At 36.9% G+C, this 27,178-nt stretch overlaps 1 pseudogene; it reads right to left on the bottom strand.

Annotated features, from left to right (window-relative positions):
• Positions 1 to 2,712: 2,712 nt before the first annotated feature.
• Positions 2,713 to 24,370, bottom strand: LOC149157508 (DNA topoisomerase 3-alpha-like; annotated as a pseudogene).
• Between the last annotated feature and the right edge of the window lie 2,808 nt (positions 24,371 to 27,178).

Genomic DNA, 27,178 nt, shown 5'->3' with positions numbered 1-27,178 from the left:
CAACATTGATGGAGATTCCAAAGGAAACCCTAGGGTGGCTAGCTTTGGGGGAGTTCTAAGGGATGATACAGGTAGCATAATCTCCCTCTTCCATGGACACTTAGGAAAAGCCACCAACAACATGGAAGAACTAATGGCCTTGGAACAATGCTTAGAATTTTTGATACAGAACAATTGCCAAAATGTCATAATAGAAGCAGATTCAGAGTTAGAAATAAATGCAGCCAAGAGAATCACTAATGGAACAGTGCCAGAAAAGGTCACAAAACACTGGAGGTTAACTCACATTCTACATAGGATTCAAGTACATCTACAGGAACTTCATACTCTCATATTTATTCATGTGAGGAGTAAGGCCAAAAATTGGTGGACATTCTAGCCAATCAAGGTATCAGCTGCAAGGACAACACAACTTTAAGGAGGTGGAGCACAATGGTGCAGAGTGATCTGAAAAAACTCTGTCATAACCAGGCGGAGGAGGAAAAAGAAGAGTATAGAAGTAAAAAGATAGAATCCAACTAGTTTTGGATAGCGGTCAGAGGGCTTCACAAGGTTGGATTGAAAGGTACACGATGGAAGGTAAGACAAAGTTGGCGGCATTTTTGACCACGATCAGGAATATTCTTTGCAACAGGTGACAGAGTTTCCCTAACCAAAGAAAGCAACATCTAAACTTCCAGATCACCCAACGTTTTCATTGGCTAATGTCAATACAGCCCAGGGAGCGGTTTCATAGTAATCGCACCACTTTTATGTCAAAAGTGGTTTTAATTTTTTGGCAGCGATTCCATAGAGAGTTGGACACGTGGTGGAGGGCCCGGTCCAAAAACCACTTTCCCCACTCCCTAAAGGGTGACGACTTCGGGTGCGCGATTTTCAGCTCAGCCGTCCGATGGAGCGAGGGAAATCAACGCTCGGGATCAAACGAGCAGTTTGGTGGGGCCCCATCGCACGCTAATGTCTGGCATTCTTGGTGGGTGCGATATGTCCCTTGACCGTCAGATCCAATTTTACAAATCAACGGCGGCGATAGGTCGAGTAGGTTGGAGGCGATGCCAGTTAAGCGGCGTGCTTCTCTCCTTTGCGATTTTGTTTGGAGCCATTGGATAGGGCCCGACGGTTCTTCACTGCAGATTCTGATGAAAGATTTGTTTTTCGGTGGGTTTAGCGTGGGCCCCTCTTTATTGTATGGTTTCTGTGGGGCTTGATTCTCTCCAGGTCTTGGAAGACCAGTGGGGCCCTTTTCTCTTTTTCTCTGGTTCATCCACTACTTAGGTTCATTTTTTGCTTTTTCCTGTTTAGCTTTGATGTGTTGAAAGGTAATTTTTTTGTGCCGAGTCTTCTACCTAGGCCCGTTCATGGTTCCTTTGGGAGGCTGATCTCCTTCGCCACTTTTAAGAGTGGGATTTTGTAAATTTTGTATATTATTAACGGTAAACAAGGTCCTACTCTTCTTCAGCTAAAAAAAAAAGTTATTCTTGAAAAATAGCTGCAACTGCTCCTTGATTAGCTATATGAAAACATAAGTTACAAGTCTCTCCACAAAATTCCAACCCTTCTCAATGAATGAGAAATCATACATATAGACTGAAAACAACCTGTTAGGACTCAGTATTGAACCTCAAGGCTCAGAAGAGGCAATCTCAAGGTAACCATAGACCAAGCTTTCGATTTGGCATCTAACCCTGCCAGACTAAAGAGGGCTCTCTCTTTACCAATAAAATTTGGCTGTAATAAGTGAATCTTAGGCTAGCTATGAATTACAAGAATTTTATTGAAAGTTTTGGCTCAAAAACAGCAAGATAAAGGACCATAGGGCTATGGAGTCAATGCCAGTTTTTCTGGAAAACTTGGGGCAAAGTATGCGTAATGCTCAACCAGATAGAAGATGTAAATGAGAGAAAAAAAGAGGAGAAATCCCGCTACCCTACAGGCATCAATTAGGGGATGGATCTACAGTGGCATCGTTATAAGAAAAAGAAACACAGGGTTACTCAGCAAGGCATCTAACAGAGGATGGATTCTGCAAAGATAACCACTACATTTAACAACAAAATCATTGCGAAAGGAGCATTGTTCATGGATGGATTCCTAACACTTCTCTTAGATAATGTTGTAATAAGAATTAACAGAAAAAGAAAAGTATGTAAGTGAATTTACAAGAAAAACATGCTGGACATTAAACACCGTGATGGATCCAAATCTAAAGGGAAAAATTGCTCCATTAAAAATAATATTTAGAAAAAGCTTTACATAGTCCAAAGTAGCCTCACTCCTCTACAAAATCAAACCCTTACATCTTCAAAAATCAGCCTATATATACCCTATTACATCTTAATTTTGATTTCCTAAACATAGGAATCAAAATAATTAAAATAAAAATCAACTAAATATGTGTTGCAGTCAAATAACACAAATTAAAATTATAACTAAATAATCTAATTAAATCTCAACAAAATGAACAATTGATTTGCTGCCACAAGTTGAATTGCCTGCCGAAGTTTGTTTTGGAACCATCACTGGAAATCTGGGATAATTTGGGATGCTGATCAAATCATCCCCCACATGTGCTCTGTAGTTGCCTTGGATGCCCAAATTTTTTTCCATCTGTTCATTGAATGATTTATAATAATGCCACATCCCTTATGAGCTTGATTTGCTAATAGAAGTCCTTTAATTTCCCATGAGATCTTTTTTTATTAGCTAAAATCTCTACCCATCCACTGTCATAGCAGTCCATCCATCTGGCCACATTTTTTCATGCCCTCCTCCTGCATTGATCATGGGCTCAATGGTGAATGTTTGTCCAACTTTCATGATACCCACAGCTTTATTTCGGCCATAGTGAGGTATATTTGGTGCACAATGGAAGAGCTCACCAATACCATGCCCACAATAGGATTTCACCACAAAAACCCCTGACATTGAAGCATGTCGACTGATAACCTCTCCCACTTCACAAAATCTTACTCCCGGTTTCACTATAGCTATCACTTTCTCCAAACACTCATATGTAGACCAAACAAGATGTTGAGAAGCATCATAAACTTTTCCAACGAAAAAAGGTCTCATTCAGAACGCCATGGACACCATTGTAATAGACAGTTACATAAAATATCCTCTGAATACAACCAATTTACTTCAGAGAAACCCCTTTCACAATAAAATGTTAAAACAAAAAATGGGGTTTTAATAAAAACGAAAATAGATAATATGCTTGACATCCTATCAATATGCTCGACCTATAGATGCAACTATGTGTGCCTGAGGATAGATGATTTGAAGAGGATTATTTCAAAGAAAATGGCAACAAATTATGATAATTTTTGACATCGCTAGGGTTGCAAACATGCACATAGTTGTCATTGTCTATTGTAGCCTAATTTGGGCAAGCATTTGCAAAATGCGAAGGATATCCACAAACAAAGCACCTCCTTACAACCTCTTCATGATAGCACTTACAAAATTTCCATCTCCTTTTCCTCGCCTATCACTTCTGTTGTTTGTTTGAATCACCCTTCCTCTTCCATTGGGCCCTCACCATTAATGCCACAATGGTCTCTTCCAACACTTGCATTAGAAACTTGAATTGAATCCTCCCATTTGAAGAAGTTATGACTTCGTGTCTGGCAAGTATAGAATTGTCTTCTCTTGTTATTTCAGTGTTGGCAATTCGCAAAGGACAAGGCATTTAGTAGCTCTCGCAAAGTGCTTCTTGTGTTCAAGTAGAACCTGCTCTATGCCTTTGAGGCTGCTGAGGTAGCTCATTCGAACTATGAGTAACCTGATGCCCTTGAGGTTGGGGAGCATGCTGTAAACATTCATTGGAACTATGACCTGGTTATCTACAATGTAGAGATATACTCTGCCTAGAATTTCTCATCCTGCTATTCCTAGGAGTTTGATTTCTGTTGTTTTGTGGAGTTTGTGCAGGTTGTTGTCCTCTTGCCGAACCAGTGAAAGAATTGTGAGAACCTATCCGACATATGTCAAACAACTCTATGGGGATCCTGTCACAACCACCAATGCATCCCAAGTGTTCCATGCTATACTGAACATGTATTTCCATTCGCCAAAACTTGAACTGGATTTTGAAAATAGGACCTAGTATACAAGTATTGCATAAGTGATTGGTTACAGATGCGTCAAATATTGATCCAGGCAACCACAGAGTATTTCTGCAGTGTGAAATTTTTGACAGCCAACCAGGAAATTTCCATCTGGCTTCTTCTCTAGTTCCACATCAAACTCTTGGCAAACTTGATAGCGTAAAACAATATCGCAAATAGTTCGATGATCATCCCCTCCTGCTGTCTGGGACCTTTCAAAGAAAAGTTCCATTGCCTCAAAAAGATTCTCCTTGTTTGACTTTGTATCTAGAAAGAAAGCTTTCATCTGCTGCAAGCAAGTCTCCAAAACCTTTGCTTTACCCTTTGAACCTATACCCATGTCACATTCCATCATGGCATGAAGGTATGGCTTCCACAGTTCATATCCCATAGCATCATAGCCCATAACAATTGCCTCGCCCAAGTTTGTTGGACAAAACCGTGTATTTGCATCTTTAGTAGCATACCACCAATCTATTAGCTTTTTAATATGATCATGTATAGTTACATCAGTGCTAATTTCTGTCTTATCCATGCAACTTAGCAAGTTAGCTTCACTCAAAAGAGGGGGTGGTCTTGTGATATTTGCATCAAGTGTCAATCCTGTTGGGACAAACTGTTGTTGAGTCATAAACACTGGAATAGTTGAACGTCCCCAAGATTCATACCTATAAATCTCCAAGTAACTCCTCTCTATAACCATGATACCAGAAGCTGTAAATTTTTCACCAACAATATCAATGTCAACTATTGTTCTAGCCCCAAGGGTAGGTTGTGAGACACAAGCTAGGAAATGACGAAAAACCAACTCATAAATCCTCTTGTGATCTTGACTGCAGCCAGATTCCCCAGCTGAAAACTTTGTTGGATGTATAGGTGGATTTGTGTTTGTCATTATGACCACCATTACTAGGATTTTGCCAAATATTTACTAGGAGCTATGCCCTGTGTTGCTCTCACACAATGGCCTGTAAATATATTTTCTGAGAACCTATTAGTTTCAGTATGTGGGTAACTTATAAAACCTGACTAGGATAGCTCCTCTACTACAAATATTCCAGATTGACCCTTTTGTTTTCGCAAGATCACCAACAAAACTATAATTCTGACTCAGGAATTCTTACAGGTGCTTTTCTTTAATGTTCTTCGACAATTTTTCCCTTGTGAGATTGTTATACTTCTCTTTTATTCACTATGTGCAAGGGTGCTATGAGCTGAAGCGAAGTTCTGATAACAACAATATCTTGATTAAATAAGACCATTTCATATTCCCTTGAATTAAAATTTTGTCAAATGCTGGGAGAGCATCAGTTCTAGTGCCATCATTCAGACCAAAACATTAATGGTTGCCTGCTACAATATTTTCAACATCTGAACATACTGATGCCATAATAGAAGTCTCTGAATTTGCAACTTTATCTTGTTCTAGTATCATGGATTTCATAGAAGAATGATTTTTAGGGTTTCAATAAGCATAGATCAATCTTGCCAAAGGCTTTTGAAAGTATCCATGTTAGAAGAAAGGGGCAGTGACATCATCCCAAACAAGCCTTCCTAGGTAGGCCCAACAACATCCTTATCTAATGTAGGCTCAGAATTCTGTTTCCTCTTGGCCTTCTTTGCCTTTTATCCATTCAATGAATTTTTCATAAACAAGAGTCAATAGTTCATTTGATCATATCTTCTGATCCGAGAGCCTGTTTTGGGAGTGTGTTGGTACCATTCCATGACCTTCTTTTTCCTCTTGAAACACATCATTTGTCTACCTTTTTCCTCCATAGATCCCTTATATTCCTTGAAATTGATTAGTTAACAGTATTATAGTTGTTAGTTTGCATTAAAGTTAGTTTATGAGTTTTTATGTTAGAAATTAGGAGTTTTTAATAAAAAGGTTACAGGAAGTTACAACATCTTGTAAATGGTTCATCATCTAACACGTGGCATGACAGGTAAGCTAAAGCAAGGGATATGAACAAAAACTAGAATGTACAAGCATGGAGAAACATCGATCCTACAGCGAATCCAACACTCCTTGTTATGCGGTCAACGCTGGTCAAAGCCCCAGCCTTTTGGTGACAAACGCAGCAACAGCCATAGGTTTCCAAACCGGTTTCATTTTGTTTCTTTTTGGAAATCGGTTTTGAATGGAAATGACCCAAAAATCATTCCATAGTAAAAGCGGCAACAACTGCATAGGTAATGTACATTCAATCCAAATGTAAACTGTGTATTAGTCGTTTTTAAAAACATGGATGTAGATACAGTTACAGGGTTGTTGTTGATCTCTATATATCGTTTGGAGAACAGAGCTTTTGTATACTCTTCAGAACTTAATACCAGAACTCGATTATAGTCACGGTTTCATTATAACCTTGTTCATGTGTTAAATACCTTAGTTTCTTGTGCGCATTCCAGTATACCATTGAAACGTGGACGGGGCCTACGTGGACGGGTATACTGTCATTTTCATTTCATTAGCAGCTTTTGAATATTGAATAGCATGCACAGTCATTAGAGTTATGCTTATGATTTCGTTGATTTAATTAGCAATCCTTATGAATGATGTTTATGATGATAGCTTAAAGGATTTATCGTTAAGATCATTGAACTGTATCTCGTAAGAGATCTGATCCTTCATTATATTTTTAAAGCATCCTCATAGACCCTGTTTTCCATGCATTTGAATTTTAGTGTGCTTTTGATTTCAGTATGCTTTTAATCTTTCATGAACGTGAGTGTTAAATGCTGAGTGTTCACTAGACAGAGTTTTTATGCACAGTGTCCTTGTAAGGGGACTAAAATCTCAGTTTAGTAATACACAGTGTCTTTAGGACAGTTAAATGAGTTGAGTGACCTGAGTGTCAAGGTGATAGGGAGCATATCTTAACCTTCTGTAAAGAAGTATTGTAACCTACCACAATGAACACTTAGTTAGGAATCCGTTATGTCTATAGATTTTAGACACATGCCTCGAAGTTTACTTACCCTGGTCGATAATAAATATAGCCTAATCTAGCACCCTAGGTTTGTCACTACATTTTGGCACCGTTTCCGGGGAGATGTAGTTAGAGGATTTTGAAAAAAATTTAATAAACAAAAACAAGCAAAAACATAGATTTAGAAGTCATGATTACTTATGCCTAGATCTAGAGATAATAAAGCTAGATTCACAAAAACCCCCAATCCAAAAACTAACCTACCATCAGGAGCAGACCCTTTAGGAAACATTGAACACAGAACACCAGCTGAGGAAGTCACCATACAAGAATTAGAGGATAAAAAAAAATCAGGGCAAAGACTCACACTCATTGAGAGGGAAATTCTATTAGCACACAAATCACAGAAGAAACACTTCCCTGGATCCTCTATACAAGGAGAAAGTAGCACAGTGACTCAACAATCTTTCTTTAATCTTCTCTTTGAAACAAGTGACATTGAACAAGAAACAGAGGAACCTATCAAAATGGCTGAGGAAGGAGATGGATCAGTACCAAATCAAGGTCAAAGAGACGAGGAAGAGTCAACCTTCAAATTTCCTATTCAAGAACCACAAGAAGATGATGAAATAAAAATGAAAAACATACCTCCATCTGTGCTACCAAACTTTTATGGCATGGCTTCAGAAGACCCAGATTCATTCTTGTTTGAGTTTGACATTGTATGTCGAACATATGGTTACACAGATGATGCCCATAGGCTTAGACTCTTCCCAGCAACATTAAAAGCATCAGCATTAAGATGGTTCATGGGGCTTGGTGAACATGCGATAACTGATTGGGATGGCATGAGAAAAATATTCCTAAGGAAATACCAACCTTATTGTAGATCAAAAGATTCCAAAGATGATATCTTTAGGATGAACCAACAAGAGGATGAAAATTTAGAGGAATACCTAGAATGGTTTGTTTACAATTTACAAAAATCCAAACACCGAACCATGCCTCTTGATTTGATTCGAACAATATTCTTGAAAGGCATTCTAGAGGAATACTTAGATGATCTTAACTTGATGGGCAAAGGTGATATTTCCACTTTACCTTTTGAAGAAATTGCTGAGCTATGTGAAAAATATTCTAGGAGAAAAGCCAAAATTGGAAAAGGAACCATATCATCCAAAGCCACAAAATCTGCTTCACCAAGTGTCACAAGGGCTGAAATAGGGAACCTGTTAGAGGAATTCAAAACAGATCTGTTAAGTACCTTAGGAACCCAAATTGACACTCTAAAAGCTAAGAAGAGACAAGAAAAGGAAGATCAGATGATGGCTATCTTTTGCCCAAAATGCCGGAAGAAACATGCCTTAAAAGATTGCCCATTAGAAAACATTCAAATTTGTGCCTTTTGTACTGAAAATCATGATGTATTTCACTGTTCTAAAGTCAAGGTTTTGCAGAATTGTAATGTGGAAGCTAATGCAGATATGGAAAATGTGTATTACATGGGCACAAAGAGACCATGGCAGTCAAAACCAACACCTCAAGGTATGTTCCCAATTCAGAATTTTCAATTTCCTGTACATGATCAGATGTATGCTCAGAATTCATGGAATGTGCCCATGCCATGGCAGCACCAAAATTACCCCCAACAACAATGGAGACCATCTCAACAATACTCTCAACAATATCATTCATATCCTCAATCATACCAACCATACTCATAGCCATATCAACAATATCATCAGCCATACTCGCCATATCCTCAATCATATCAACAATATCCTCAGCAGCAAGTTGTTTACCCACATCAACCTCAACCCACTTAACAAGCATTGCCTGCTCCTCCACCAATAAATCCACCACAATTACAACTTCCATCTAACTCACAACCTCCCAGACTTACTCAAATCCCTGCTCAACCTGTACCAAATCCAAATAACAAAGCAGAGAGGCCAGCCTACAATGTAGATGAGGGAACCTCATATCCCACATTACCCTTGTAAAATATCAATTTTAGGTCTGGTAAGGTACTTCACAAAGAATCTCCAACAGCTGATAAACAAGAAGAAAATGAATCAAATGAAAATGAAACTGCAAATCAAAGAAAACAAAACGATGACACCAAAAATGAACAAATGCAACCATTGCATCCACCACCTTTTCCAGACCGATTGGTCCAAACACAACTTCCAATGTCTATACCACAGTTTGATGTTTTAGATGAGCTCAAGAATGTCTATATAAAAAATCTGCTACTACAAGCCATAAAAGACATTCCCATATATACTAAAGAAATCAAAGAACTGTGCCTTAAGAAGCCCACTAGGAAAAGGGTTGATCCACAAACCATTCATGTTATTGGACATTTAGCTGGCCTTATGACAAATACCATCTGAATGGAAAAGTATGTTGATCTTGGTATTCCCAAAGTCACTACAATCATTAACAACATACATATTCCAAACACCTTAATAGATCTTGGGGCCGCAATAAATGTCATGACTCTTGAAACCATGAAAACACTCCAGCTCACAAATTTGAAACACACAACAATTGTTCTAGAACTTACTGATAGGTCTAAAGTGATTCCTGAAGGGATTTTGGAGGACATAATCGTTTCACTGGACTTTTGGGAGTATCTAGTGGACTTTTTAGTTCTTCAACCCAAATCCAATTTAGGAGGGCACCCTATCATCCTGGGTAGACCATGGTTAGCAACTGCTGATGCATTCATAGGATGTCGGTCAGGTAATATGATCATTTCACGAGGAACTGAAAGAAAACAACTCACTCTTTACCCATCAGCACAATCACCAGCAGTAGCACACAATTTATGGCTTGGCGATAAATACAATGACAAAGAAGAAGTACAATCTGCTTTTAGCATCAACCAAATCTATGATTTCCAAGAACATAATAATGATGATTTGGTAGAATTGTTCCTTTCTCAACCTGATATTTTTGAAAATTTGAGAAATGACCAATATCATGTTGCAGATGAACTTTTAGCCCAAAATTTTCAGGAAACATGCACCATTCAATCTTTGCAAACAACATTCCACGATATTTTTCCCATTCAAACCATCATAGACACACAGACTCAGACCATAGAGATTAGTCCAGGAAAAACTCTGAATATTGGCACTCACCTAGACTCATCTCAGCAAGAGAAATTGATTCAATTATTGAGAAAACACCAGAAAGCATTTTCTTGGGATTACACCGATATGCACGGGATTCACCCTGAAACATGCACTCACCATATTTATACCGATACTACTATCAAACCAGTGAGGCAACTGCAGAGACGAATGAACCCCATGCTCCAGGATATTGTTAGAGAGGAATTACAAAAACTGTTGAAAGTTAATTTTATCTATCCTATCTTTGACAGTCAGTGGGTATCCCCATTGGTAGGAGTGCCCAAGAAAAATGGTAAGTAGCGGATTTGTGTCGATTACAAACAATTGAACAAAGCAATGCTCAAAGATTATTGCCCACTACCATTTATCGACCATGTGCTAGACACATTAGCTGGGAAATCATCATTCTCTTTTCTTGATGGTTTCAGTGGCTACAACCAGATCAGGATAGCCTTAGAGGACTAGGAGAAAACCACTTTTACTTTTCCCTGGGGCACTTATGCCTATAATGTTTTGCCATTTGGACTTTACAATGATCCAACTACATTTCAGAGAGCTGTGTTAGCTATTTTTGCTGATTTAGTTCATGATTGCGTTGAAGTTTACATGGATGATTTTTCAGTGTATGGTGATTCATTTGAGCATGTATTAATAAATCTTGAAAAAGTTTTGAAGAGATGTATTGAAGCTAATCTGTCCCTGAAGAATGAAAAGTGCTTTATGATGTTAAACGAGGGGATAGTATTAGGCCACTATATTTCTTTTCAAGGTATTACATCGAAAATCCATATCATTGTCAATTTGCCAATTCCGAAGACTCAAAAAGAGGTAAGAAGTTTCCTTGGGTATGCAAGCTATTACAGAAGGTTTATTGAACATTTTAGTAAAATAGCTTCACCTTTGTTCAAGCTTCTAGCCAAAGATGTACTTTTCAACTGGAATGAGAATTGCCAGCAAGCATTTGAAACACTCAAAAAGAATTTGTCAACCACACCAATCTTGAAAGGACCTAACTAGAACCTACCATTTCACATCTTTACAGATGCATCTGATACTATAGTAGGCGCCTCATTAGGCCAAAAAGAGGAATATTGTCATTATGCCATCTATTTCATTAGCAAAAATCTAACACCTGCAGAATTAAACTACACAGTCACAGAAAAAGAAATGCTTGCCATCATATATGCTGTGAATAAATTCCGACATTATATAACTGGTTATGAAGTTTTTGTACATACTGACCATTCTGCCATTAGGCATTTAATGAACAAACCAGTAACTAGTGGCAGAGTTACCATATGGTTATTATTGTTACAGGAATTTAACATCACAGTGTTAGATAGACCAGGTAAGGAAAATCAGGTGGCAGATTTTCTTTCTAGACTGCAAAATCAAGGTGAGGTTTTTCCCGTTGAAGATTCTTTTCCAGATGAAAATCTATTTGCAATTTCAATAGTGAATCCTTGGTATGCTGACTTGGCCAATTATTTGTCTACAGGAAGAACACCTCCATACTTTACTCCAAAGGAAAAGAAGAGGCTAGTCAAACAAAGTGCTCGATACTCATGGATTAATGGCGATTTATTTTACACTGGTTATGATATGATTATTAGATGATGTGTCAGAAATGATGAGATAATTGATATTTTAAAATCTTGCCATGATGAACCATGTGGTGGGCATTTTGCAGCTAAGCGAACAGCATTCAATATTCTTAGTCTTGGATACTACTGGCCATCCATTTTTAAGGATTCCAAGAAGTACGTGAAGAGTTGTGATAGCTGCCAAAGAATGGGCAGGCCAACAACTATAGATGAGATGCCACTTCAGCCCCAAGTGCACCTAGAGCCATTTGAAAAATGGGCTCTAGATTTCATAGGACCCATTAATCCAACTTCCAATGGTAAGAAGTACATCTTAGTATGTACCGATTACGTAACAAAATGGGCCGAAGTAAAAGCACTAGTTAGAGAAACTGAACAAACAGTGGTAAACTTCCTTTTTGAAGAGATTTTTGTAAGGTATGGAGTACCAAGGGAGATAGTGACTGATCAAGGTACTCAGTTTACTTCAAAGTTAGTTAAGGACATCACAGAAAAATATCAAATCAAGCACAGAAGAAGTACACCTTACCATCCACAGGCCAATGGCCAAGTAGAATCCACAAATAAAACTTTGGAAGGAATTATCACTAAGACGGTGGCAATGAACAGAAAGAATTGGGAAGAGAAGCTCAAAGATGCACTCTGGGCTTATCGAATCACGTGGAAGAATACTACAAGATTTAGACCATATAAGTTGGTGTATGGAAAAGAGGTAATTCTTCCTATTGAGTTTCAAATACATACTTTTAAGATGGCTGCAGATTTGGGAATTGATCTGAATGAAGCACAACAAGAAAGAATTCAGTAGTTGAACCAGCTGGTGAAATGAGGCAGAAAGCAGAGGAAACAACAATCCTCATGCAAAAACAAAGGAAGCAGTGGCATGATGCACATATCAAGAAGAAGCAGTTCAAGGAATGAGACTGGGCTTTACTCTTTGATTCTAAATTCAGAGATCATAAAGCCAAGTTTACTACACATCGGATGGGCCCATACGAAATCATTCAAGTCTATGACAATGGATCAGTCAAGCTCATCAATATTGATGGAGAAGGCCACTCCTTTACTGGCAATGGTCATCGCTTGAAACTTTATAATAAGCCCATCATCAAGCAAAATTTTCTTCGAACTGCATCTCAACAGAGAGAGGTTGAGATATTGCAGCCTTTAACTGTAGTATCTCTGCCTTAATTCATTTCATTTCAATTTAGAAATTCAAAAGAATTTAAATATATATATATATATATATATATATATATATATATATATATATATATATATATATATATATATATATATATATATATAGATATATATCTATATAAAAAAATGGGTTAGATGTGAAAACCAGATTCTGGCACACTCTAACCCAGAATTCTTACCTGAAAACCAATTCGTTGGCTGGTAAGAATTCCTTTTCTTTTTGTTTCCTGTTTGATTCATCAATTGAATAATGACTTGAGGACAAGTCAACGCTTTAGTGGGGGAGAAGCGTCAGCATTTTGTTTTTTTTTTCTTATCTTATCTCCTCATTGTAAATTCTCAAAGATTTCTTATCTCATCTCCTCACTGTAAATTTCCAAAGAGTTTGTTTCAGCACTCCAAATTTCAATAAAGAAGTTGTTTTTGTATTTGTTTTAATCAGAGGGACCTGTTTAAAAACACTATGCAGTGGGACCTGTTCTGTCCAGAAGACCATGTTACCAGCACCAACAGTAGTGGGACCTGTTCAACATACATAAAAGGGACCTGTTAAGAGACTGTTATCTCAAGTTACTTCAGCAAAGCTTCATCAAGTTTCAACAGAGATTCAAAGGTTGCTTGTCACCTAGGCTTCATCAAACACCAAAGATCAAGGAACCTGCACACATATAGTTCTTTTCCAGACTTCAAAGAAGTTGCACAAACATTTTCCAGATCTCAGAGGGACCTGTTGCATTCAAGTTTATCTCAGAGGGACCTGTCATGAACAGCAAAGATTAGTCAAGAAAGACTAGTCCTACCTAGCATGCCAATTCAACGATTGATCAACCAATAAAAGTGTAATGTATTCTTTATTTTTAACATTTAAATTCTTAGATTAATTTTTAATGTTAAATGTGATGACTATGACTGCTACGATCAATTCAAAAACACCTGCATACCTATCACCCATTATCATATTCTCATATTCTTAATCCCTATCATCTCCCAACACTCTAGCCTATCTCATATTTATACGATTTTTAAAATCCCCATACTCTCCATACAATTTCTCAATCCCCTCCTATATCACCCTTCCAGCCTTTGTTATTAACCCTTTATCAGCCAACCAAACCCTACTGTCGGTCCAACATCTCTATTTGGCCAGGTACCAATTAACGGGGGACATGTGGTGAATTGTTAGAAAGCCAAATGTTATACGGTTTGTTCATTATGTTTGAATCGGCTGAATTATGACATAACCACCCGACGAAGTCGAATGATGCAAACGACTATCTGATATCATGCTCCAGTACTCCATATATCCTTCCAGCGTTCTCATGATGGTGTTTATACGACCCGGTACAGCTACTCCCCCATCATAAAATATGAATATGCTATGAATTTAGTCGGGTCGGTTATTAAAAAAATTTCATTTCATTCTCAGTGTTCTATATTAGCAATTTGACTTCTGTGATTTCAACAGCAAAGACTGAGAGTAGCAAGTGCTACAAAAGGAAAACACAGTCATCTGGGTTTACAAGTTTCGACCTCCACCATAATTACAAGACAGTCATCTAGGCATCGCTTAAGTCACTGAAGGAGCTAGTTTCGAAGAACAAAGGGCGCCACCAGGTCAGCAGTGTGGAGCAAAAGACAAAGGTAACAAAACGAAATACCTTTGTTGAATTTGTAGGCATAAACAAAGAGGGTTAGAGCAAAATTTCTCTGTCTGAATGACTAATAGGGTAGAGCCAAGCACATTCGACAGTTTCCAGTACCAAGATGACTGCATTGCAATTCTAAAAGAAAAACAATGGCTACCCTTCTTGGAGAAGTTTCATGGAAACAATGACGAAGTCACTAAACAATTTGCCTTTACATTCAATGGGGAAAAAGCCTTGATAGGTAATTTTTCATTCAGGGTTTCAGAAGACACCATAGCACAGTCCTTAGGGATCATCCTAGAAGGGGAGAAATACTTCAGGACAAAACAGTTCAAAGAAAAATCATGGACCCAATTCATGTCCAGATCAAGGGTCTCATTCGTTAACTGGAAGAAAGGTGTCCCTAGGAGCTGGCTGATGCATCCATGGGACGAAATGGTGTATATCATCCAAAACTTTGTAACTTGTGAGGGCCGCTACAACATCTTTTACTTATACCACATCAAAATACTATTACATTTGAAAGGGCAGTGCACTATTAGCTTACCATAATTCCTCTTGCAGAGCCTAACCAAAATGTCGAAAACCATCCAAAAGCAAAAAGGTAACGAGGACAAGAGCTTATATCATTTTGAGCTAATTAAAATTCTTATTGAGTATGACTTACAGAGAAGAGGAAGAACGTGGAAGGAGTTCTTGGCTGCCAACCAAATCAAAGATGAAGAGGATGAGCAAGAACAACAAGAGCATTCAGGATTTATGCATGACATTGATGAAGAGATTCCTGCGCACAAATCAAACAATGTACCTCCACCCATTAGTAGTGTGAGGACGAGGAAAATGAGAAAAGAGGATGCCCAGAAAGCAGAGCAAGATAAAAATTTTACTACCTATACAAGAAGATCCAGGAGGGCACAAAAGACTCAGCTACAAGAAGACCAACCAGAATCTAATGCACCTACACCAATGGATATTGAGAGTAGTGCTCACTCACAACCTGGACCAGAAGCTGAGATGGAGGTTGAGAGCAACAATAGGCAAGAAAAAGAGTCACCACCTGCCATTAAGAAACAAAGAAAGCTGGAAAAGCAAATTGAAAAGTTAAAGGAAGAACTGATGGAGGCCAACATGCTGGAAAAAGTCATCAAGAAAGAAAATGAAATGCTAAGAGCACAGAGTAAAGAGACTCAACAGAAAAATGAGAAGTTGAGGGAGCAGATCAAGGAACTTGAGGCTGAACAAACTGACATTTTCAAGTGGGCAACCAAATGGTATAACGAAAAGAAAGCCCTCAAAGAGAAGTAAAAGAGTTTAAAGCATGAGCTCCACAGTCAAAAAGATGCCCAGGCTAAGAAGAACATGGATGCATTGCTGAAAGCAGCAGAGGTGCAGGCAGGGACAGAGTTTAGAGGCAGCACATTAGGATTAGCATGAGGACATGCTAATTCATTAAGCTTGGGGGAGATGCTGGTACCATTCCATGACCTTCTTTTTCCTCTTGAAACACATCATTTTTCTACCTTTTCCCTCCATAGATCCCTTATATTCCTTGAAATTGATTAGTTAACAGTATTATAGTTGTTAGTTTGCATTAAAGTTAGTTTATGAGTTTTTATGTTAGAAATTAGGAGTTTTTAATAAAAAGGTTACAGGAAGTTACAACATCCTGTAAATGGTTCATCATCTGACACGTGGCATGACAGGTAAGCTAAAGCAAGGGATAGGAACGAAAACTAGAATGTACAAGCATGGAGAAACATCGATCCTACAGCGAATCCAACACTCCTTGTTATGCGGTCAACCCTAGTCAAAGCCCCAGCCTTTTGGTGACAAACGTAGCAACAGCCATAGGTTTCCAAACCGGTTTCGTTTTGTTTCTTTTTGGAAATCGGTTTTGAATGGAAATGACCCAAAAATCATTCCATAGTAAAAGCGGCAACAACTGCATAGTGAATGTACATTCAATCCAAATGTAAACCGTGTATTAGTTGTTTTTAAAAACACGGATGTAGATACAGTTACAGGGTTGTTGTTGATCTCTGTATATCGTTTGGAGAACAGAGCTTTTGTATACTCTTCAAAACTTAATACCAGAACTCGATTACAGTCACGGTTTCATTATAACCTTGTTCATGCGTTAAATACCTTAGTTTCTTGCGCGCATTCCAGTATACCGTTGAAACGCGGACGGGCCCTGCGTGGACGGGTATACTGTCATTTTCATTTCATTAGCAGCTTTTGAATATTGAATAGCATGCACAGTCATTAGAGTTATGCTTATGATTTCGTTGATTTAATTAGCAATCCTTATGAAAGATGTTTACGACGATAGCTTAAAGGATTTATCATTAAGATCATTGAACTGTATCTCATAAGAGATCTGATCCTCTTAGACCCTGTTTCCCATGCATTTGAATTTTAGTGTGCTTTTTATTTCAGTATGCTTTTAATCTTTCATGAACGTGAGTGTTAAATGCTGAGTGTTCACTAGACATAGTTTTTATGCACAGTGTCCTTGTAAGGGGACTAAAATCTCAGTTTAGTAATACACAGTGTCTTTAGGACAGTTAAATGAGTTGAGTGACCTGAGTGTCAAGGTGATAGGGAGCATATCTTAACCTTCCGTAAAGAAGTATTGTAACCTACCACAATGAACACTTAGTTAGGAATCCTTTATGTCTATAGATTTTAGACGCATGCCTCGAAGTTTACTTACCCTGGTCGATAATAAATATAGCCTAATCTAGCACCCTAGGTTTGTCACTACAGAGTGTGATATACCGTTGGAAATCTTTTTCCGTGTTGCCACTGATGGATGCACTTATGACATGTTTTTCACTAAAGATAATGTGAAAAACATCTAACAAAACTAGACATAGTAAAAGCCCATTTTGATCACTAGGGACAGCCTGTGAAGACTGGAACTAACAAAACCATTTCCGCACCTTCAAGGGTTGAATCCCTAAGTGGTGGAATAGTTAGCAAGAATCTCTCAACCAACAAGAGAGAGTAAGAAGGTCAAACACAAACTCCTCTTAGACTTTGATTTGAGTTTCGCTACCTTTATGAGGCATAATTAAAGCAAAAAAAAGCCCATTATGTTAATTAACTGAATAATTACATCATCAAGTCTTTAAAATATCCAAATAACATCATAAAACCGAGATCTGGTGAAAATGAAGTGAAAAAGACAGCTACAGGTATAAGCATAGTGCATTTGGCTATAAATGTAGTGCATTCAACTATAAGCGTAGCAACACATTGCAAGCTGATTTTGGAAGCCTTTTGGGAGTCAAATTTGAAACATGAGAGAACAGTGAACTAGCATTTTCTGTCTAGTTTCTAGATAAACTTCAATTTTTGGAAATGGACCATGGAAAGGCATTCAAAAATCGATTCTCCCGAGGTGACTCTATAAGCGCAGCGCCTACTACAAAACAATGGAAGAAAGTGACTTTTTCAACTCTTTTTTGACTTTTTCTCCTCTCCAGTTTGTTGACATGCTTCAAAAGGTGGATATCTGAGATCCTTAGGGAAAAATATATCCAGGGATATAAAGTTTTTTGTATTTGGAGCTTTGATATGAAATCTTAGTGCCAAGGCATTGCGCTTAAAGATTTTCCTGTGTCTTTAAAAGAGTAAAAAAATCACCAAAATTTTGAAAATGACAAAATTTTCTCCAAATCTTCTCAAAATTGATGACTGATGGTATAATAGGATATGCTATTCCATGAGGGAAGCCTCAACATGTAAATCAAGCTTCTCCTTTTCCTTTTGTTTCGAGTTTGCCCTTCAAATGTTTGACTCTGGCTTGAGATACCTTGTTTATTGTGTAGTAGTGCATAGCCATATGCCTCTATAAGTTGTTGTACTTGTTTGCCTTCTTTTCAAGCTTCTCCAGGTGTCCATTTACCTTATCAAGCCAATAAACCCTATCTTCATTGATTTCTCTAGTGATTAGGTCATATACCATAAACTATTCTTTTAGTGGAGAAACATCTCATTGTAGTTCAAGGGCTCCCTTAGCTGCTCTAGTTCTTGGTCTCCCTGACCTTTGACACTTTCATTTCAGCCACTACTTTTCCCTTTACATCTTCTTTCCTTCAAGTAGCTGCTTGTTTGTACTAAATCATTTGGTTCACCTTTAGTTGCATCTTCTCTTATTGCAGGCATGCTATTAGAGCATTTGTCTCTATCAATTTTCCTTCCAATCTCTTGATATCAGCCTCCTCATCCCTTATGATATGATCTTCAATTCTACCCTCATATCCTTTCTCCATAGCTGACACATTTGTACTCGGATGAGAGGAATCCTCATGCTGTGAGAAAACTATCTGTTTACCTGTTGTAGGCTTGGCCTTTTCAATAATCCCTTGTGGTAACACAAGCCTATCACCTCTGGAATATGTCTGCGACACTTCTTCCATATCTTTCCTCTTCGTTGGTCTTCTTGAAGAAGCAACCTCTTGCTGCAATAGTGAGCTTGAAGGTGTTGTTTCATCACTACACCTAGTTGAAGAATATGGAGGAAAATTTGAACTTGCAAAATGATCCCAAGACATATTTGATTGTGATAATTGATGGAAAACTAGCACTTCCACTAAACCATGTGAAACAAACTAGTATAGTGATTCTGACCTTGATTTTGTACCTTATTTTCCATTTTAACTGGACTTTTGTACAAGTAATAAAACAAATTGATTTGATGTACACGGGTGAAATGCATCAAAATTTTCAGGTGATACTTATATATCCTTGAATACCTACCTTCAAATGTGAAATAATTCATGATCATTTTCGTGAGAGGGATATACCTTTCCAACCAATGTCTGAATGGAAAAACATATGTTGGAGCTGCCTTATATTATTTTTTTAGGTACATCTTGTAGTTTTGAAGGTCAAGGTCTTCTCTTTTGAACCAGATTTCTCCAATGTTTGGAATCCCTGTAGATGTGGAGATAAGTTGCCTTGAAACAATGAACTGAAACCCTACTATGGTCACTTTGTCCCTTTTAAGATTGGTGGCAAAAACACTAGTCAATTGGTCACGATACTTCAATTCTTAAACCCTCTGATAAATTGTAAGGCAACCTGCATCTTCAAATGATTTCCTAATGAATGGAGATGAGAAGACCTCATGGGTTGATGTAGGTTCATGTCTTATGACATCTCCTCCTCTATGTGTCCTTTTTTCTGAGGTTTCAGATTCCATCTTAGCACTTAGCTGTTAGGACAGAAACTAGGGTTTTGACTGTGGGAAAACAGGGGATTTTCAATAGTTGTGAGGGAGTTTGGGGAAAATGAGGGGAATAGGGATATGAGAAAATTCCATGAAAATTTAGGGTGATAGTGAGGGAGTTTAGGAATCTAGGGAAATTTGAATTATAGGATTTGAGTGAGTGGAAGGTTTCTAAACAAGGAAAACACAGTCCTATAGTTAAAAAGGTGTAGTTTGTGTAGGGTTTAGGTATAATTGAGGAATGTTTTAAGTGGGTTTGGTGGAGGATGTTTAGGATGGTGTATTTATGATAAATTATGGTGTGGAAACAAATGGATATGAGTTTTAGCAGCAAAGTTAATAAGAGAAGGATGAAAACCTTGTTAACTGCATTCAAAACCCTAGGAGGTAGACATGAGACATAATAAGCATACATGAGAGAAATGAAAGAAGTTTGAACCTTAAGATAGATCAAAAACCTATATTAGCAATATAAAAATGTCACCATGATGGAGGAACCCACTGCAAAGGACTCACAATCTTTGAGAGATGATGAAATAACTACCTGGGTTATATGCGTAGTAAAAACAGGGTTATTTGTGTAGCACAATTTCAGAACTCGAGTTCTAGTTGAAACAAACTCTCTTGGCATGAAAGAATCACCTTGATTGGATGATATGGAGTGTTTTAAAGTGAAATGGAAAAATTGGGAGTGAATGAGAGTGAGTGATGAGCCTTTATAAGTGGAGAAAATTGTTTTTGCCTTTGCAAGATGATAGTGGACCCAACATAACCATTATACTTGGACTTGTCACTTTAGTTTTATGCTATTATGATGATATTTAATTTGAGAGAATGAAATAAAAAACATGAAGTTTAAACCTTAGTTACCAAATTATTCTCTATTATTCGTCATAAAATGAAATTAAATGTAAAAAGACCAATTTTCAGGAATTACATCTAGTGACCTAGTGGTGACCTAATGATGACCTAATGATGACCTAATATAGGCTTATTAGGTGGATTATGAGAAAGATGAATATGGACGTCTACTAATAATGATTTTACTTGACTAAGATAGTTTCCTTGACCATGAGACTGAAAGGAATAGTAGATACTGACCTTCCTAACTGGTGATCAAATATTTATTGAATTTTTTTTTTAAACTAAAAAATTGACCTGAAACCTTAAAAATAACTATGTAAAAGCAAATTTGATCACTAGTCACTAACATGACTAATAGGCACTAACATTGGCTCCTGCTTGGGATGGAAACTCCTTTCATGTTTCAAGAACATAGTAGAGCAGGTAGCCTTATTCATTAGGCAATGGAGTCAAAATGCCATAGAATTGACTTAAACTGAAAATTGACTGACCTACTAACTTTGAAAAAGCGAACTGAATTGACTCTAAAATAAAAATAAAATTAGTAACTAATAAAATAAGCCTTATGGCCTTCTTTTTGTGCTTCAAGCTCCTATGATAGCCACTTGACACTTGAACATAAAAAATAAACTAGTATATACAATGACTGTGAGAATTCGCAGAAATCTCTTGAAGTATGGTAGTGCCTGAGAATCATACAATTCATCGCTCCTCCTCAATATTCTTCTCCATTCATCTCCTCCAATAGAAAATCATTCTTTCCTCTGAAAGCTGAGATTCAGTATGGTCCTTTCCATAAATTTTCAAACTTTCCATGTTTTCCTTTTTCTTTATTCCTCACATCCCAACGAAGAACCACATCTCCCAAATTGAAATTGTCTTATTTTATCTTGCGACCATAGATATTCTTGATTCTTTCCTGAAGTTTAGAAGTGTTTTGAAAAACTTCCTCCCTATTTTGTTGTAAATGGATCATATGATTTATCCTTCGTTGCATATCATTTGTTTTGCTATCGAATTCTTGCATAATTTTCATGACCGAAAAAGCAAGAGATGAAGGAAAAACTATTTCAACCCCATATACCAACTGAAAAGGAGGCATACCTATTGATTTCTTAGTACTGACTCTGTACTCCCATAAATAATTAGTGATATTTCTATGCCATTTCTTCTTATTGACTTCTAAAACTTTCTTGATGATGTTGATCAAGGATTTGTTCTCTGATTCAGTCAGACCATTCACTTGTGGAAGATAAGTAGCAGAATGTCCCAATACAATATGATACTTTGCACAAAACTCCACCATCCTCTTTGACTTGAAATTAGTAGCATTATCAATGATTATCTTCTGCGGGTAGCCAAATTTAGACAAGATATTAGATTCAATAAAATAAATGATAACAGAATCAATAGCTTTCCTGGTTGGGATTTCTTCAATCAATTTTGTAAAATAGTCAGTGGTTGTTAGGATCCATGTTTTTTGTGTTGATGATGAAGGATGGATCTCACCAATTAAATCAAGACCCCATTGTTGGAAAGGGGCTATGATTGAAATGGGTTGCAAGGTTAATGGCAAAAGTTTTCTTTTTCCTTGAAAAATCTGACATTCATGACAACTCATCATTGTTTTATATACATTAGAAAAAAGAGTGGGCCAATAGAAACCGACTCCCAAAATTTTGTTTTTCGTAGTCTTCCAGAAGTGATGAATAGCACAATGTCCTTTATGAAAATCTCTTATTACATCCTTTGCTTCGTTTTCTACCAAACAATTCAGAAAAACACCACTAGGGTATTTCCAAAATAAAACACCATCAAGAATACAATATTTTGAAGCTTTAAACTTTAAAGATCTAGTTTTACATTTGGGTACTTCTGGTGGAGGATTTAAATTTTGCAACACATAAACAATGTCAGAATACTATGGAGATGAAATGAACATATCAGACACTTGTAAGTGTGAGTCTTCATCTTCCTCTTCAGAAAGTGCAACAATCAAATTGATATTTTATGCACGCAAATTAGATTTAGCCATGAGATTAGCCAAACCCTGTCCCTTGATGAGATTTCTGGGCTTTATCTCCAAATCATACTCTAGCATCGTTGCGATCCATTTTCCTCGCTTGCCTTCTGGATCTGTCTACATAAGATTTTCTTTTACAATTGTTGTGGGAACATAAGCAATGGTATTAGAATGTAGAATATAAACTCAAAAATCTTTAAGAGCTTTCACCAATGCCAAAGCCTGCTTCTCAATTATGTTGCATTTCAGTGTTGCATCCCTTATTGTTGGACTGTAAAATGCTATGGGCTGTTCATTTTTCTGATATTTCTTTTTGCATTAGGATGAATTCTAATGTATGCTTAGAGGCGAATGAAAATACGATGAAATATGAAGTATAATCTAGACTAATCAGAGTAGGAGGAGTATATAATGCAAATTTGATTGCATGGAAAGATTTCTTGGCATCTAAATACCATTTTACCTCTCTATCCTTTTTTATCTTGTCTATCATATCTTTCAAATGTTCAACGAGGTTGGGGATGAATCTTCTCAAAAAATTGATTTTCCCATTAAAATACTAAACTTCTTTTTTAATCCTTAGGAAATCTAATTGTTGAATGGCTTCAACTCTTGCAGGGTCAATGTGAATGCCATCCTTGGAGATAATATGTCCGAGCAACTTACCTTCTTCCATGGAAAATAAGCTCTTCCTTGGATTAAGTGATATATCAAATTTACTGCATTTCTGAAAGACAATTCTTAAATGATGTAAATGGTCTTCATAAAATGAAGAAAAAATTGTGAGATCATCTAAATAAATAACCAAAAATACATCTTTTTCATTAGTGAAAGCTATGTCCATGGCCTGCTGAAAAGTCTCTCCTATATTCTTTAATCCAAATGGCATCTTGGTGTACATGAATGTGCCCCATGGTGTTGTGAAGGTTGTTTTCAGTTGATCATCCTTATGTACCAAAATTTGATTATACCCAAAATATCCATCAAGCAATGACATCCTGGAAGACCCAACTACCCTCTGAAGAATATGATCCATCTTTGGAAAGGGATAATTGTCCTTCAAGGACACTTTTTTTAGATTTCTAAAATCAATGCAAAGACGAATCTCCTTAGTGTTCTTTCTTACCGGCACTAGATTTGACATCCATTCAAAAAATTGAATAGGAACTATGATACCAGACTTATAAAGCCTATTTACCTCTTTTTAAATTGATGGGAGAAGCTTAAGATTAATTCTCCTCAGTTTCTAGCAAAATGGCTTTTGATCAAGTTTGACCGGAATAGTGTGCTGAATGATATTCTTGTCATAGACCTTGAAATCTAAATAGTCCCAAGAAAATACATCAGAAAATTATGTCATTAAAGCTATGTACTTACTTTTCATCTCAGGAGGTAGAGTCTTTGACAATCTAACCATCTTAGGCTTGTGTGTTGTACGAATATTCACATCTTCGACACCTTTCTTTGTAGGGACCATGGTGGGATTTTTGGCAACATCGTCTTGATCAAATAAGTCTTCCAAAGGTACAAGACCTCTTGGAATATTATTTTCCTTCAGCTGGAGTATTTCAATCTCAGTTGCTTCAATTTCTAGATCATTCATATTAGATGAATCATCAATGCAGGAATTCTAGAATTCACCTCCCATCTGCATAAAATCATTGATTTGTTTGTCATCCCAAAACACCTACCAAAATCTCATATTATAATGAACAACTAGGTGATGTTTAACATGAATTTAATACTTCTGATTGGAGTGAATGGGAATCTTCACCATACTAGTTGCAATAGGAAGAGAATCAACTATAACATTTTGAGTTCTAGGAATAAGAGACAAAGCATATTTTGAAAAAGTTCTGAGGATGTCAATGACAACATTACAATAATCTCTCATTCTTGGATGCTTGGCCCGGTATTCTGCTTTCACTTGTTTGATTACCAACTCTGAGTCACCATAAATAAAAAATTTCTTTGCTCCCAACTTTTTTTAGAGTTTTGAGGCCAACAATCAATGCTTCATATTTTGCCTCATTGTTTGAGAAATCAAAAGCTAACTTATAAAAACTCATTCTTACATTGCATGGAAGTTTACATGAATGATGCAATGGTCCATGAATCTAGACACCAATCCCAACTCCTTCTTTTCCCAATGCACCATCAAACTCCATAGTCAAAAGGCCATTTTCTTCATTCGAGAAAAGAACTTGTGAAGGGTGAAGTGTTTGATCTTTTGGAGGATGACTCACTCTCTCAACACACTCTATTTTCTACACTAACTCAGGAATATTTTCAAGAGAACTCACTGGCTGCAAACATTCTTCATTCTTTTTTTTTCATTTAGGAATCAAAACTTTCTGCATACTACTTATAACATCCAAAACTTCTAAAATTTCTACAAGTTGACTATCATCATCTACTGAATGCATATCACTATACATAATGAATGAATATAGATCAGTACGTAAAACATGTATGGAGTGATTTATTGGTTTTTCCTTGCTACTAATCATGAATTTCATCTTCTTCTCTTGATAGAGTTTTCTAAGTTGCCCAAACACTGGAATAGTAGCATATGAAAAGTTAAGTTGTAAAGTTATTTTCATATTTGCCCCCCAAGACCGTGAAAGCAACATACCAAAACAAGGAGGAATATCAGTGACCACTACATTCATCAAAATATTCTTGGCCGTAGTTTGGTCCAGGGACACTACTAAATCTTCGATAAGGCCAAGACATTTCATTCTTCCCAAATCAAATGAGTAAAGGTCATGAAAAGGTCAAGTGATACTCAGTCCTAGTTTGTCCATGATGACTTTTGGCATAAGATTATGTGAGGCAGCAGAGTCTATCATGGTGTTATGGAGGATGAAATCATGAAGTTTGAGACTAAGATAAAAAGGTGGAATTTCACTATCTTCAGGACTTCCCTCTAAGGATGGAACAAAAAGTATTGCAAGCTCATCATTGACAACATTTACTGTGTTTGACATTTAGTTTATCTTCATCATTTTAGCAATCTGTAACTTGTACTCATCATTATTCACTAATTCAATTAGAGGAATTGAAATTTTCAACTTAGAAATTTAATTCTCTAAACTAAATAGATTAGATTACTTTTCAACCTCTTTTGCAACAATGTCCTTATTTTCAATTTGTCCTTTAGCTTGAGACTCCTTCTTATGACTTTCACTTTGAACCTCCTTATATTTCGTCATATTGTTGGTAGAGGCTTCATTAGTTTTATCCTGGATCAGTATGAAAATCTCCTTTTCATTATTTTGATTTGTAGGGGCTACTTCATTGCTTTGTGTATCTTTCTGTGCAATTTTCCTCCTCTGATTCAATGTAACATGTACATTTTGTACCTTAAGTTGTACTGTTTCTGCAAATGACTAAGAGAATTCTGATATCCTCTTTGGTATTCTTCAATTTACACTACCCATAGATCATCACTTACAAGTACAAGATGTTGATCACTCGGTACAAAAGACTCTTCAAAAAACTGATCTTCCTCAGTTAGGAAAGTAAGCATCTCATCTTCCTCAAAGAAATGATTTTCTTCTATAATTTCTTCTTCATCTTCTTGTTGTCCTTCTATGTAATTCTCCTTAAATGGAGCTCTTACTTGCCCTTGAGGATCTTGATTTCGCTACTATTTCTGCCTTATTGAACTGTTGTTGTTGTTGGCATTGAATATTTAGATTCCTTACTGAAGGCTCTACTTGTCGATCTTTTATGGACATTCTCTGCATCATTCTTTCCATGGTTTTGTTCAGATTGTCAAGCTTTACATCTGATGGTGATGAGGGTTCTTCCTTAAAGAAAACTTTCTTCTCAAACCTCTCAAGCTTTGATTTAGATTTCTTGATGAGAAGGTTAGATTCAATACTTACTGCATTTCGTTGCATTTCTTCAATAGTTGCAGGGTCTCTCTCCCTAAGTGTGACGCAAGAAAGCTCCCTCTACAGATAGAGGTGACCCCTCTAGCCCTAAAGTGGGTCTAGTCACATCAAAGACAATACCAAAGAAAATTTCCTTAGAAAGTTGGTGTCATGAAGGCCTACCTTCAAATTGTTGTTTGATGAAGTCCCTGTTGTGTTGCTCCAGCTCTCATTCTTCTAATCACTTCTACCTAAAAACAACATATAGAGAACAACCATGAACACAATAGAATACGACAAAGATGATCTACTTAAAGAGTCAAGGAGCTTCAAGCTATCAATATGAAATTCAACATAAGATATAGGAAATAAATTGTTGATTTGTATTAATTTAAACTAAAGTAGAACTTACAAACAAGCTTTGACGTCGTAAGTCTCCTTGAAGGTTATTGTCAGCATGTCTTCGCAAGAATTCACTCATGAATTGTCTCCCAAAAAGGCGAATAACTCTCTCTCCTACCCATAAGGTT

Source organism: Pinus tabuliformis, chromosome 5_2 (assembly GCF_031772625.1).
Source record: "Pinus tabuliformis cultivar Carrire ecotype Pingquan chromosome 5_2, CPIR1, whole genome shotgun sequence".
Taxonomy (NCBI): domain Eukaryota; kingdom Viridiplantae; phylum Streptophyta; class Pinopsida; order Pinales; family Pinaceae; genus Pinus; species Pinus tabuliformis.
Note: the sequence above shows the minus strand (reverse complement) of the source record. Positions and strands in the feature narration are given on the sequence as shown.